This window comes from Mastomys coucha, unplaced genomic scaffold, assembly GCF_008632895.1.
Source record: "Mastomys coucha isolate ucsf_1 unplaced genomic scaffold, UCSF_Mcou_1 pScaffold23, whole genome shotgun sequence".
In the NCBI taxonomy this organism is placed as follows: domain Eukaryota; kingdom Metazoa; phylum Chordata; class Mammalia; order Rodentia; family Muridae; genus Mastomys; species Mastomys coucha.
This window is the reverse complement of record NW_022196906.1, coordinates 22,634,906-22,648,563: the sequence shown is the minus strand read 5'-3', so window position 1 is coordinate 22,648,563 and position 13,658 is coordinate 22,634,906. Positions and strand designations below refer to the sequence as shown.

Below are 13,658 nucleotides of genomic sequence, written 5' to 3'. Positions count from 1 at the left end.
CCATTGTGTAGATGTAGCACAATTTCTGTATCCACTCCTCTGTTGAGGGACATCTGGGTTGTTTCCACACCAAGACAACATGCTATCCCCATTGTTATTGGTGTGGCTTTCCCTTTAGTGAAAAAAATTAATGTGTTCATGTGTGGCAGGACTATACTTTAGGGCTCTTGGGTTTTATTTTGTTATAAACTTTCTGAAGGAAGGAATAGTCTCCTCAAAAAAATAATCAATAAGTAAATGACTATGTTATGGACAACACACATGGCATATAGGACAAATAAGATGATAACATGGGCTCTTCCCATGAGTGTCTGCATCTTGCTGAGAAGGGTAAAAGTATCCAAAAGCTCTTCTCCAGCTGCCAAATGTTGTTAGCAGTGACTCTAAAAAGAATCAAAGAAGTAAGAAAGTCAGATGAGAAGACTCAGAAGAAGCATAAAGACTCAGAACAAAGCATGATAAAAGGGGGGCTTTCCCTATAGTTGGATTTCGGGAAGAGACCAAAGAATAAGGGGATGGAAGTGGCTAAGTCACAGGATCAATCTAACCTGCTCAACATGGATGACAGAGAGGTAGACAGAGGCATAATATGTGCTTAAGAGGGGGTTGAGGGCTCAGCTATACAACTTAAAATTGATATGTTAAAGGAAGCATCAAAGAGACAGTCAACAAAATGGCATGTTCCAGGAGATGAAACCCATCCCTTCTTTCATCTCAACTCCAGGCAATGCTCAAAGCATTGTCTTCAGAAAAAAGAAAAAAAATGACATGAACACTCAAAATTATCTCAGATAACTGTAAAAACATAAATGGGCAGAACCTAGGAAAAAGAATGACGTTGGATGGCAAGAATATGAGAGAGCACTATCCAGGGCAAAGCAACCCTCCCTTTCCCCAGAAACTTGCAGCACTGGGAATTAAAGCCTGCATGTGAGGGTTCAAATCTGATCCTTGGTACAGACTTCTCAAGAGGCTTACAGTAAGTTGCCAGCCTTTGCTACTCACACTGGCCACTTGGACTACTTATGATGTGTTCTCTTTTCCTCGGGGGAAACCTGCTCACAGAGAAAGACTGTCTAGATTTAAAAAGCTGACAGTTGACAGTGTCTTGGCAGTTATGTCTGGTGTACATCATTAAACCATATGCTACTTGCATGTGTGTATATGTGAGTGTGTATGTGTGTGTATGTATATGAGTATGTGTGTCTGTGTATCTGTGTGATATATGTATTTATGATGGCATGCATGCATATGTTTTAGCTTATAGAGACATACATTATGTCTGTGTAATATATATATGTGTATATATATATATATATACATACACATGTATATATATACATATATGCCACACATATACTAAACATGTGTTCCCAAGCAAAAGGGTATTCCCTTCCTTCTTTTCCTAGTCCTTTCATTATCATTTCTTCCTGAAAATAGGTGAACATGTGCCTGTACATTTCTCACATTTGGAAACTGAAAGTTTCAAGGTTCAAAATACAAGCCTCAGGACTTTTCCATGAGGTTAACATAGGTGGTAAATTGCTGTGGTAGTCTTGAGCAGAGCAGTGCCCTGCAAGATTTGCAGGGATGCAATTATTATGAGTTGTTACCAGTGTTGGGAGAGGGACATTGCAGTGATCCAGTTGTATGGAGTCACTGGTATGTCTGTCAAAACACATTATACATGCTCTGTCAGTACAGACACACCTCTCCCCCCCACACACACTAGTTTATAAGTAACAATGTTCAAATATTAAGACTGCCTTAGGTATGCGCCATCTCTCTCTGGCTCTATGGTTGTTATACCTATTTGAAGGAACTTGGAAGCATTACATTGCCTCAGTGTACCTTACTTTCATAGTCTCTCACTTGTGAAGACTGGTGTCTATTGGGGAGTGTCAGGAAGCCATTCCTAGAAAGGAAGAAAGGCTTGGGAGTACAACCGTATCACACAAAAATGTACCAAGTAAAATGAGCTCAGATGTTGTTTGCAACTGATTTCAGCTAGGCTAAAGAGAGGAGGGATATAATTAGCAGGACTCCAGGATCCTCAGGGCTGCAGACTGGTTTTCTAGAACCCATAAAATGCTCCACACATGATCCCACTTTTCCCCACATTTCTCCTCCCCAACAAGTGGCCAAACGGAGCACCTGGCTTCTCTCTGGAGAGAAGGAATGTCATCACTTAACACAACTCCCGTTCAGAGCTGTCACAGTGAAATTGTCTCTTTATTTCAATAAAAGAAAGGTTTGGTTGTTAAGGTGACTGACATTGGACATATTTTTTCTCTCTTTTAAGCTCTAGCATCTAATAAATATGTATCATTTCTAACAGAATACCCTGAGTCCAACTCACACCCCAAAAACACAGGATTAGGAGACTGCACTCCTGCAGCTGTAGCCAGCTCCTCGGCAGCAGCATGTCAATAAAACTCAGAGGTTCATCACATTTCATTCGCTGACAAGCGTGGCCTTCCAATTCATCTCTGAGCTCCTGTTTCCTGCTCAGCATGAAATCGGGCCCACTGAAAACCAATTTCAGTTCCTCCTTCTTGCAGGGTTTCCAGTTTTGATGTAGTGCGTAGGTACTGGGAACTGGAGGCTAGTGAAGGAGAGGGGAATACACATAGTTTACCAAGAAACAAAATTAAAAGGTTATAAAATGAATTTAAAATCCTGCTGGCCCAAATACGCTTAAAGTACCTTCTCTTGATTCTGATGTGACTGATGTCATTTCCTGGTAGCATTGTGCAGCATTAAACAAAGTGTGTCTTTGCCTCCCAGGCCACTATACTCCCAACATGTCCTCCTCCTGTTAAAATAAAAAGGCATGTCTTTCCCCTCCATCTTTGCCCCCTCTTCTCTTTGTTTCTTGCCTTCTATCTGGAAAGACTTAAGCGTTCCTTTAAGATGTTGAGGAGCTCTTTACTATTTTATTCTGAAATGTAATATCATACAGAGATGCTTTATCATAAAATTATTATGATATCGTGCTTCGTAATTCATCATGCGCTTTATTTGCCGATTCATTAATTAATCCATCTAAGATTCCGGGATAATGGCCTCTAGTTCTACAGGTGCAATAGTTTGCCGTAATTGCTCTAAATTGCAATCACCTTTCTCAGTTTCCAGGAAGGGTTTGGTGGGAAACCATCCCATTTATCAGCAAGGTGAATATCTTCCCCTGCAAAGAGCACTAAGTATTTTTGCAAAATGAATGTTCTTTATCAGTATTGAGGGTACTTTCCTGTGACCTAAAGTATATCATATGTTAATTAATTTGAAAGTATAAAAATATCTCATAACACTGAAGAGGACCTAAGACATAAAGGTGCAATAATCTCCCCAGATCTCCTATCCTACCACAAATTCTCCTTCTTTGCTATGTTAAGTTCTCACATTTTGTACCTAAGTTGGGCTTAGCCAGAGAGATCAAGTTTCTCACCAAATTTTTTGGCATTTGATGTCTATAGGAATCATGTAAGTAACAAGTCATTTGTATGTGTGCCGCATCTGTGGAAAGTTACTGGAAATAGCTACCAAGATTCTAGAAGACTCATGGCTAGGGACTCAGGGCTTCTATTTCAAGGAATTTGTCCTATAAAAGTGATCCTTTTCCTGAATTGGCCTGCAAGGTAAATTAGCATTAACACTGCAGCCGAAACAGCCTAAGTAAACAGTGACAGAGAAGTGATTAATTCATTTATTTCATGTTCCCCAGAGCAGCATGCTACATAGACTTTGGGGAAGGTTTATGAAATTATGTTATATGTAAATATTTAATTCATAGCATAAAAGGATAAATATGATGTAATTTAGTCTTCATGAAAATACAACATAAGACAGAATTTCCAGCAGAATTTTTATCTTCCTCTTGAGCTGGTGGGACCAATAAAGATCTCTTTGTTTAAAAACATCTGAGTCATGGAAAAGCTAAGCACTGTAAGGCTACCCTGGGGTACTAGGAGCACCTCTGAGCATCCTTTCTAACTGTCTGGTTATCACCTGCAAGGTTTTCATTCTCATTGCATAAGATGCTGGTCATACAGAAGAGTGGTCATCCCAGACCCCTGGGGGCATTCTCCAAGCTCACTTTGTCTTTTACATTAGCTTTAAGCATGAGAAGGAATGGCCTGGATGGAGTTGGAATAGCTGTGGCTGAGTTCACAATGCCAAGACATAATGAAAGTGCAAAAGTTAGAGTCAGAATAGCAATTGATAAATCTTGACTTTGGGCTCTGAAGCTTGACAGGAAACCTATCGCTGGTACCGTTGATGCTGGAGTGGAAACAGGCTGAGAGCACCAGCGTAGGGAAGTCTCTTTTTAATGTTTTATTTGAGTAATGGGCCTTGCAAATTAGCACCCCTGCGGCCTGAAATACATATCTTTTCAAGGACACACCAGTTTTCAATTCGACAGGTGATACAGCGGAAAAAAAATCCCCAAGGGGAGCTTTGATTTCTGTACTTTTCAGACACAGTTATATTTTATTCCAGCTAGGATGATGGGGAAGACAACAGAGAGCTCTGAGGGTGAGCTGAGGGCTCTGAGAGGAAATGGAGCAGAAAACAGCTCATGGCGCAAAGGAAGAAGGACTCTGGGGACAAGGGAAGACCAGAAACCTTTCTGTGTTGCCTAGAATCCTAGTGACACCTGATGGGGTCCTGGATATCTTCCCTGCTTCTGAACAGGGAGGCAGGTAGCAAGCAACCTACCCTCCACAGGAACATAGTCTCCCCTACTTTTAGATCTTACAGGATCTTCTCCCTCCCTTGCTCAATGGGCCTGTTTATCAAAACACATGCAGGTGACTCAGGGCCTGTCTTAGTTGACTCTCCCCCTCAGTGATCTGAGCAGAATGTAATCACTGAGCAGCTAGTAAGCACAGGCTCCATAGTAAAGATTAGGCTTATTATTCATGGGAATATACACATGCCTGTGAGCTGTTCATAAATTGAAAAGGAGCCATAGTGTCAGGAGCACAGGCTTTGAAAAGGAGAGACTTTGATTTTTTTTTTTTTATCACCACATCTGCCCATGTTAACCCTGAACAATTTGCACATCATTGCTAATTTCCCTTTATAGGCTGGGTGTTTGTGTCTTTTCTAAAATTTATATATTGAGATGGTGACCCCTTAGGTGACAATATAAAATGATGTATTTTTGGGGGGCAGTTATTAGGTCTCTGGAGTGGAGAACCTCAATAAAAGGAAATAGAAACACTTGTGTTTATGTCCTACTTTTAGCCAGGTGAGGACCCAAACAGAATTGAATCATGTTCAGCCTAGAAGACACCCCTTGTCAGGACAGGATAATACTGTGCTCCTCATCTTATATTCCCAGCTTCCACAGCTGAGGAAGAGATTACTTCCTCAACCACCAGTCCACAGCACTTCTTCAGAGCTAAATGAACTAAGGGAGACACTTCCCCTTTCTCATCTGTCAGATTGGGAAGTGAATCATAACACAGGTTTGTGTGAGCAACCAAGAAAAACATGCAAATCTATCCAAACAGGATGACCATGTTTGATAATATATAGAAGGTTCTTTTTGAGAGGCATAGTGCTGAGTTTTCGAATTCATGTTTCTTAGAAGGAAACCCAATGTTAATAAATATTTTAAATATCTATGCAGACATTAACTCAATCCACAAGGTAGATTCTAACATAAAATCTTTTGGTAGACAGAGAGAATGGAGAGGAAATGGCCAGGCAAGGAGGCACTCCCACATAATGCCTAGCTATCACCACCACTTGAATACCCACTACCCCTGCATCAAATAGTTAATGATGACACTATGGTCCTTAAAATCAATTCAGCCATGTCCTTGTCCCTCCCTTCAAATCATAGTTGAACTAATACCAGAAGTTGAGCATTGTTCAGGAAATAAAATTCAGATGAGGGGACCTGTGTCCAATAAAGACAGCCCCAGTTACAATACTAGAAAAGAATATCTATCTGTTGTCTGTCACCTGTTCATCTATCTATTATCTATACATGTTTGTAGTATCTATTTCAACCATCTATTAACCATCTACCTATTGCCGATCTTATCTAATTCCATTAGCTATCAATTATCTATCACCATCCATCTCCTGACCATCAGTCTGTCTCTCTCTTTGTCATGCATTTATCATTTTTCAGCTAACCTAATCTTCTATGTATCTATCAACAATAGTTATATCCTATCTCTCTCTCTCTCTCTCTCTCTCTCTCTCTCTCTATCTATCTATCTATCTATCTATTCATCCATCCATCTGTCCAATCATATCATGGTCCTCACAACAACTACAATTCCCTGGAAAAGAACCTAGTAATAATTAGATGTATATAAAATTTTATCAGAAATGTAATTCAAGGTAATTATTTCTGGGAGATATAATTTAATAAAATCTTTTTATGAAATATGCACTTTTCCTATTTCATATACATTTAATACATACTATTTCATAATACCTGACATAAGTTTTATATAAAAAAGTCTCTATAGTTTAATTCTCTATTTTTAAGATGCATTTTCAGGTAGAGGTAAAATTAAATGGTCAATGATTAAGGACCTGTCATCAGCTAATGCTGGTCATGATCACCTTAGTCCTTTGTACAAACATTTAAAGTGCCCCTGAAGAAGAATAAAAGGAAAATGTTTTCTTATAAATAGTCTTAATCTATCTCAATAGAAAAATGAATATGTGGCATGAAAATAATTCACAGAAAGAATAATTTTTAGTTAATAAATATCTGAAAAGGATCTATATGCTCTAGTCATGAGCACATAGCTGAAAACTAAGACATTTGGGATGATTTGGATATATATCTTGTCATTATGACAAACAGTGCTTTATAAATGATAACATTTACAAAATAAATACAATCATATTACTATTAATAGTTTCGAGTGCCAAGGACACCATCATGGAACCATGGGTCTGTTCATTGTTGACAGACCCATGAGCCAACACATGTCAAATTGTTTTTCCTTTCCTAAAGTTAGCCAAGTCTACAAAACTGACCTTGATGTACAGCCCATGGTAGACATACCACTTATTATTAATCTATACATTCCCTGAAGCCACAGCTGTACAGAACAGAAAGTTTTCCCCTCTTTGGATACAAAGTTAACAATTTCATGATCCAGAATAAGATTTGTGACTTGGTAGCATATCACACACAGTTCTCAGTACTGTGTTCTTCACTACAAGAAAAACTGAGTGTGAGGAAATGCAAGTGACTAGATAAGTCTGACTGTGGATGTTTGTTCTGAGAAGAGGCTAGGGAAGCAAGGGATATAAACAAAGGAAGAAGGCAGCAAGGTCAGCAAAGTTTAAGTAGGTGACTATAGGAAAAGATAGAAAGAACTTGAAGGTTCTCAGAGGACCCATAGTGATGAAGGGTGGATTAGATTGAAGTTGCAGGCAGCAGAGGAAGGTAGAGAATGCTCAATGCAATGAGCTTCTGAGATCATCCTCTGGATAGTGGGTGAAATGCTCTCTCCATCCAGAAATGAAGCAGAAGGCCTAAAGTCAAGCAAGAAATTACCTGTGTCTTTATCAGAGGGATTGCTTTTCTTGAGAAGAATCTTTCTATCATAGCATTAGCATGACATGCTATACAGCAATGGTTCTCAACCTGTAGGCTACAACCTCTTTGAAGACCACATATCAGATATCCTGCATAACATATATATTCACTATGATTCATAATAGTAGTGAAATTATAGTTACAAAGTAGCAACAAAATAATTTTATGGTTGAGGGTCACCACAACATGAGAAATTGTATTAAAGAATTGTAGCATTAAGAAGGTTGTGAACTACTGACAGAGTTCACTCAAATTTATTGGAAGAGTGTGTTTGTGAACTTTGAGGCACCATTGCTCTTTGCCACATATACCCCTTCACCCACTTCCTCTGGATGTGGCTTGGTCCTCTGCCTCTGCCACTTAAGAAGACCCCACTTTCCTATGGGTAGTAGAATAGCCACAATTTTGTTTATTATAATTCCTAGTACTATATGTGGGCTTATGTTATAATATCTACAACTTTTAAAATTGGGGTGAATTCTTTTATGATTGAGAATAGCATTTTCAAACTTTTTTTATTATAAAGTAAAGAGCTAAATTAGGTTTCAAGTTTACTATTAGACATATAAAGTAAATTACAGCATATTATAAATTCTGAAGCCCTATAGGGGATGCTTTTAATTCTTGCACATTGATGCATCTTCCTGATGAGAGAAAAATCCTTTAAATGAGGCATCTGAGAGAACATAATCCCTCACTAGTAAATTTATGTCACCCCACTCCACTAGCTCCTTTTCAAACAACCCTGGTGGCATACCTGGATGGAACTCTCTCATGTGGCAATCAGATGATCCACCTAAATGGTCTGAAGATTCCTATGTTCCTGAATGCCTAGGATACTAATGACCTCACTGTGCATGACAGCTAGTGGGACCCACATGAGAACAAGTTTAGTAAGCAAAACTCCTGGGTTCTTATTTATTTGCCTTAACCCAGGGCTTATTCTATACCAACTGGCAAGAAGGGTGATAGCATATGAAGAGGGTAGAGTCTTAGTGAAAAGGAAATCATCTACCAGACCAAAAATATCCTGTTTTCACTGTTCTGGGAAGATGACCATCTGGACATATGGCTCAGACTCCTTGCACACTGTGGGAGGAAGTGCAAAGCCAAGACTCCTACTTCTGGCTCTGTAGTACTAAACTTCTTCCTAAGACAGGCAATTTGGTGGAGAAATTAGAGGTCCCTAGAGCACAACTCCAGACAGGACCCTAACTGGTAGCTCCTGATAAGGCTCTGGTGTGCACCTGGCCTGAACAAGGGGCTGGGAAGATCTCTATCATACACTTTTCTGTTCAGTCAGAGGTAGTGTCATTCTCCTTTGGAAGAACAGAAGGCTTTTGAGTAAGACAGAGAATTAGACCATTGCCCATGTGCTGTGAAGCCATGAATTCTGGCAAAGGGTTTGCTTGTAGGTTTGCTTTGGATGGTATTGGAGAAGGCACAGTAACAGCTTGACCTCTGTAATTTGCAGCTGTTTGAGAGAATGAGACAGTAACCAGAGGTCACATGCCACAGGTCCAAATATAAGGGGTCAGTTTTCATAGCTACAATGAGGTTGCTCCTACATTATTATTGTTACTATAAAAATAATAATATGGCAGAGCTACAAACAGAAGTATTGCTTGCATGCTCTGCCACACTTCCATCGTAAGAGGATCCAGAAGGGCAGCTGAGAGAACATACGCTCCTGCTCCCTTCCTCCTGGTCGTTTCCTTCTCAGACCTTCAGCCCACAAATAAATACACATCCCACCTCCAAGTCTACCCATGGAGAGTCCAGAAGGGGCAGAGAGTGAGTCACCTGCTCAGAAATCAGCTCGAATGCTAATAAAATGCTGAAAATGTTGTCTCCTTCTAACAAAGGTCTGTCAGGGCCCTCTTCCAACATCACCAGATGGTATTGAAGAAACAGGGTCCTGGTTCTCCTGGCTAATATACAGATGAGCTCTCTTAAAGGAGGACAAGCTCTACCCTGGAATGGTCATTTTCCCTGTCATATATACTTCTAGAAAGGTCTGGGATGAATCCATGAAATGCCTAATGTGGTAAAGACACTGAAACTATCAGACCATCTAGCTTTATGCCTCTCTCTTTTCCTTGTATGTACCAAAGTCAAGGCACAGCTCAGAGTGAAGATGTATATCACAGAACAGAAATCACTTTACAGAGTGAATAAATATCAATTCCTCAGTGTTCTACATTTTATATGCCAACTTCTAGGGGATCTAGCCTATGAGAGAAACATTGATCAGTTCACATTTTATAGGGACAGAAGATCAAGTCCTGAGTCATATACATAGTTGAAATATGAAACGGAGCCACCAGCCAGCCTGCCTGGGCCATCCTTCCCTTGAAGGGAGCTCTGACTATTCTTGTGGGTAGTGGGTTCTCAACTTTTACCTTGTGCCCCAAAATGATGATCATTCTTTGTGGATTCCACACTCCTCTATCTATTGCCCTAAAGTTTTTAGAATCTCCTTGCAATTAAAAAGACTAGATTTCTCCAAATGAGATAGTTACATCAAAGTTCCTGTTGAACCCAGGCATTTAAAAGTCTTTGCATGTTCATCGGTATGTCTTTTAAAACCTCACCAGCACATCTGCCTCTAATTGGCTCACTATTTACCAAGGACTTATTCCAGATAGAATTATGGAGAGACAGTTTCTAAATATCCATTTTATTGTCAAGTCTCCTTCTGTTAAAGACTGGCCCAGGATCCAATTATTGAGATAACTGGCAAGAAAATTAGCTGGAGATACAGCATAGTCAATGGTGACCTATTTATAATATTCTCCTTAAATGTCACACAATAATGATGTTACATTGTATATGTAGACATTTTTTAAATAACCACAATTCAACACATGCCTGTCAGTCTTTTCTAATAGCTTCACCTAAAGAATTATAGAGTGAGACCAAATAACAACACAATTCTAGATAAATAAATTAAAATGGTCTCAGATAATTTGACCAGAAGCCATTCAAATAAAACTGAAGTTCTAAACCCTTCATGTGAACTGTGTTTCTTTTCAGGAAGTTTGCCCATTCTAATGGATGCTTTGTAATCTATAATTTCACTTTTCTATCATTCATTCATTCATTCATTCATTTATTCATTCCCATTAATACCAGAGTCTTATCTGCCCTGTAGACACAATGATAAGAATTCTTCAGGAGGTCACAGTATAGTAGAGAGAGCCTGTGTCTGTGAGGCACTTAGTGTGATATGTCTGCACCCAATGCCATGAATGAGGTATCTTTAAACCTGCTGGGAGACTGGGAAGTCATTATAAAAGCTGGGACCTCTATGTGTCCTGACTCAGCTAGATGAAAACAAGACAAGAGAACAGGAATCACCAATGCAAATGTTTGATGGTGTGCAAAGGAACAGTCTACTAAGGGAATGACAGGCAAAGAGATGGCCTCTTGGAGCATGCTGGACAGATGCCTGACAAAGAGTCCTTTTCGAAAGAGGCATGCAAAGTAGCTGGATGGAGAAAGAGATAAAAGAAAGAAAGGAAGAAAGAAAGGAAGGAAGGAAGAAAGAAAGGAAGGAAGAAAGGAAGGAAGAAGGAAAGAAGGAAAGAAAGAGGAAAGGATTTGGCAACAGATAGATGAAAATAGGAAATAAAAAAAGGGACATGATTGCTCCTGGGTATGGTGAAGGAGAAAGTTTATCATAGATAAAAGAGAGACACAGCCAGAGGACAGGAACTCTGAGAGAATCTAGAGTGAGTATGATTCTGAGATATGTGAAAAGAGGGAGGAGGAGAAGGGAGAAAGGAAAAACAAGTGCAGCAGCCAGGAAGCCTAGAAGGTCCAAAAGAGGACCAGTAATCAAAATGTTGAATAATATAGAGAAGAGAGGCTGGGGGAAGGGCAGCTCATCCCCTGGACTGGAGAAATTTGAGGAGGGAAGGTGAAGTATGCCAGCCAGAAGAGCCCTGCCACAGGTAAGGACTGAGAGAGGCAAAGAGAACTTTGCACTCAGAGTCCCCTTTGATATGTTCAATAGGCACCTCAGCCCACAGCAAGTGTAAGTAGGTGCCCTGGAGGGGTGTCATCAAGGCTCACTCAGTGGTAACTGTGGAAGAAGAAGGGAGCATAAACAGCCTGGGCTCTCAGCACATGCAGAAGCCAAGGAAGGTGGGTAGAAGTGGAGGGGAAGGCTAACCAAAGAGGTAAGTGCTGGAAGCTGGTTGATTGTCTTTATGTTTTAAAGTGGGAATATTTATATGTTGACCGCAAAAGAGACTGTACGTTCTTTCATTGTCCATGGCATATCTATTTTCGAAGGTTTATTTTTAGAAAGAAAGGAAACATATTTTTTTTTCAAATGCCAGAGCTGAACAAAACAGTATGTTAATCTAAAATGACAGAGAGGACTCAGGTCGCGGCCGTGGAGACTAGAAGAAGGATTCCGGATCCGGCTAGGCGCTCGCCCTCGCTCGCCATGGAGAAGACCAAGCTGATCCAGAAGGCTAAACTGGCCGAGCATGCCGAGCGCTACGACGACATGGCCACCTGCATGAAAGCCGTGACGGAGCAGGGCGCCAAGCTGTACAACGAGGAGCGCAACTTGCTGTCGGTGGCCTACAAGAACGTGGTCGGGGGCCGCAGGTCCGCCTAGAGGGTCATCTCGAGCCGATCGAGCACAAGACCGACACCTCCGACAAGAAGTTGCAGCTGATCAAAGACTATCAGGAGAAAGTGGAGTCAGAGCTGACGTCCATCTGCACCACGGTCCTGGAATTGTTGGATAAGTATCTAATAGCCAATGCAACTAATCCAGAGAGTAAGGTCTTCTATCTGAAAATGAAGGGAGATTATTTCCGGTATCTTGCTGAAGTAGCTTGTGGTGATGATCAAAAACAAACAATAGAAAATTCCCAAGGAGCCTACCAAGAGGCATTTGATATAAGCAAGAAAGAGAAGCAACCTACGCATCCAATCCGCCTGGGGCTGGCTCTTAACTTTTCTGTATTTTACTATGAGATCCTTAATAATCCAGAGCTTGCCTGCACACTGGCTAAAACGGCTTTTGATGAGGCCATCGCAGAGCCTGATACACTGAACGAAGACTCCTACAAAGACAGCACCCTGATCATGCAGTTGCTTAGAGACAACTTAACATTATGGACATCAGACAGTGCAGGAGAAGAATGTGATACAGCGGAGGGGGCCGAAAACTAAAGGCATCCAGGGCACCAACCTCTTTCCCCTCAAGAACACCTTTTTACATCTCCATTCCTTATTCCACTTGGATTTCCTCTAGCAAGGAAGCCCATTCATGTGTATGGGATCAACTGTTTATAGTCTTTTCACACTACAGCTTTTGGGAAAACTCCATCCCTTGGTTTGTGTTGTCTCCACCTTCCTGGTGTGCAGTTACGGCTGTAGAAAAGTATCAATAGCTTCATTTCATATAACCACGAGTAACTTCCAGACACTGGGTAGAGGACTGACAGCACAGTTGGTATTTAAGTAATCTGAACCAGTTCTGCGAGAGACTGTGTTTTGTATTACTGTGAAGATATGGAAATGTAGTGCATTACAATTTAAAGTAATTGTAACAGTAACTTCTTGATTTCTACATTCCTTTTCTGAACCTTCTTGGGGGTTTCCTTTCAGAAGTGACTTTTCCATGCTCTTATTATAAATTCCTTTTTAGGAATCCAGAAGTGTTAGATTGAATGGGAAAGTGCTTAATGCATCCAGGCTTGGGGTCACAGATTGAAATGTCTCCTGTGTCACATATTCTGGAGGTTACATCTGTTTGTGACAACAGGGAGTTTCCTTATGCATTCTTCATTTGCTGCTGTTTAAGTTGACAACTTCCTTCCCAATAAAAATTCACTTACACCTCCAAAAATAAAAAATAAAAAAATAAAATAAAATGACAGAGAGGATGAGAGAGAAGGGAGGGATAAAGGGAGGGGGATGAAATTAGTTCAGTTAGATAGCTCTGTCTTGTGCAACCTTACTTTAACCTCTATCCATGAAGGTTTCACCTCATGTTTTGGATCGCCCACAGTTCCATGAGAAGGTATCAAGGATCTACTGAGAGATGGGT

The 13,658-nt window shown here is 40.4% G+C and overlaps 1 protein-coding gene and 1 pseudogene across 5 annotated transcripts in view; one reads left to right on the top strand and one right to left on the bottom strand.

Moving 5' to 3' along the window:
- Opcml (opioid binding protein/cell adhesion molecule like) overlaps nucleotides 1–13,658 on the bottom strand; it is a 514,267-nt gene that overhangs the window by 294,462 nt on the left and 206,147 nt on the right. The gene's annotated exons all lie outside the window — the stretch shown is intronic.
- On the top strand, nucleotides 11,870–13,447 carry LOC116073188 (annotated as a pseudogene). Its single transcript, XR_004111709.1, has one exon. The product of XR_004111709.1 is annotated as a 14-3-3 protein theta pseudogene (transcript).